This window comes from Schistocerca gregaria, chromosome 2 (genome assembly GCF_023897955.1).
Source record: "Schistocerca gregaria isolate iqSchGreg1 chromosome 2, iqSchGreg1.2, whole genome shotgun sequence".
Lineage (NCBI taxonomy): Eukaryota > Metazoa > Arthropoda > Insecta > Orthoptera > Acrididae > Schistocerca > Schistocerca gregaria.
In genome coordinates, this window is record NC_064921.1 from 1,053,224,467 (window position 1) to 1,053,226,364 (window position 1,898).

General features: G+C 49.8%; 1 pseudogene; it reads right to left on the reverse strand.

Annotated features, from left to right (window-relative positions):
- Nucleotides 1–722: 722 nt before the first annotated feature.
- LOC126337339 (5S ribosomal RNA) lies at nt 723–840 on the reverse strand (annotated as a pseudogene).
- Nucleotides 841–1,898: the final 1,058 nt, after the last annotated feature.

Genomic DNA, 1,898 nt, shown 5'->3' on the forward strand with positions numbered 1-1,898 from the left:
GTTTCGTCTCCGGCGTGGTCCTACTCAGTCCAATACATATTGGTTAGCGGATCTTCAGGGACTAACATCTGATTGTGACTTTAATTGTTCATGAGGACTGTCTTATGCAGATATCACGATTAGAGACTCTATTGTGCAGAATGTGGTGAAACACCACATCCGCGAGCAAATCTTACGATTTAAAAACCCGTCTTTGCAGGAAGTAGTGGACTTGCTAGACAGACAAGATACATTAGACATGGCTACTTCCGCGTTCAAAATGACGCCGGGTGTGTGTAGTGATAGCGCGTCACAACACGTGTCCCCAGTACAGAGCGCCATACCACGCCGCCGCGGGCGCACAAGTAAACACTTTTCCAACCTGCCCCCCCCCCCCCCCCACTAAGAAACTGAAATCATGTCCAAGCTGTTTTCGTGCCCACCCACAGGACAGTTGCCCATCCTGTCAAGCACAGTGCTATTTTTGTAATAAGAAAGGACATGTGCAAGCTGCGTGTAAAAAAAAAAAAAAAAAAAAAAAAAAATTCCGTCATCAGGCCACAACGGGCCCATCGGGACCATCCGACCGCCGTGTCATCCTTAGCTGAGGCTGCGGATAGGAGGGGCGTGTGTTCAGCACATCGCTCTCCCGGTCGTTACGATGGTTTTCTTTGACCGGAGCCGCTGCTATTCGGTCGATAGCTCCTCAATTAGCATTACGAGGCTGAGTGCACCCGGAAAAATGGCAACAGCACATGGCGGCCCGGATGGTGACCCATCCAAGTGCCGGCCACGCCCGACAGCGCTAAACTTCGGTGATCTGACGGGAACCGGTGTATCCACGGCGGCAAGGCCGTCGCCGTGTGTAGTAAGAGAAACTCTACTTCACAGCCTGTTTCCAAATCACGTGACTCGCGTGGGCGTCACCGCAATGGAAACCGCCGTGATCATGATTCACATCAGCCTATGGACGTTAATGCCATTTTTTCAATGCCTTCTGCTTAAAGTGCTTCTTCAGCTCGTCGTGTCCACGAACAAGTTTTGCCAGACACTTCCTCTCGCATTTGGCGCGATGCGAGGAAACTTTTTGTGACTTTGAACATTTGTGGACGTTCTGTTCGCATGCACCTGGACACTGGTGCGTCTGTTTCTTTACTGAACAGATCAACATATGACTTGCTTGGTTCGCCCCTGCTTCGTCGTTCACATTCCTCGCTGACTGCATTTACTGGACAGGAAATCTCAGTGCTCGGGGTGTGTAGTTTGCAAACCACGGATGGTGAAATGACACGTACAGTGTCTTTCCATGTGGTCCGGTCTAGTGATGCTACGAACATTTTTGGCATGGTCGCGTTTGAAATTTTTGGCCTCTCAATTCAGGACAATGTACTTTGAATCAACGCTAGTGACAATACAGACGGTGTAGCCACACTACACAATAACTTTACTGCTCTTTTCTGATGGCCTCGGTTGTGCCACGGACTTCGCAGCAAATGTCGCAGTTAAAGACAATGGCTGTTTTCCGGCGCGCGCGATCGGTACCGCATGCACTGCGGGACACCGTAGCTGCTGAACGTAAGCATTTGCACGACAGTGGTGTCATTGAACCTGTGTCTGCTTCGCATTGGGCTTCGCCTGTAGTGTGTGTGAAGAAATCAAACGGTCGTCACCGTATCTGTGCTGACTTTAGGTCTACAGTAAATCCCCAGACAGTGGTCGCTACATTCCCTTACTGCGTCCTGAAGACTTTTTGATAAGCTTGGTGAGGGAGAATTCTTTTCCACGATTGACTTTCGGGATGCATACTTTAAAATTCCACTCGAACAGTCGCAGCGCTGTTTTGTGATCAACACTCACCTCGGCTTGTTCAAGTTTCGCCGATTCCGTCCGGTAGTGCTTCAGCTGCTGCTATTTTCCTG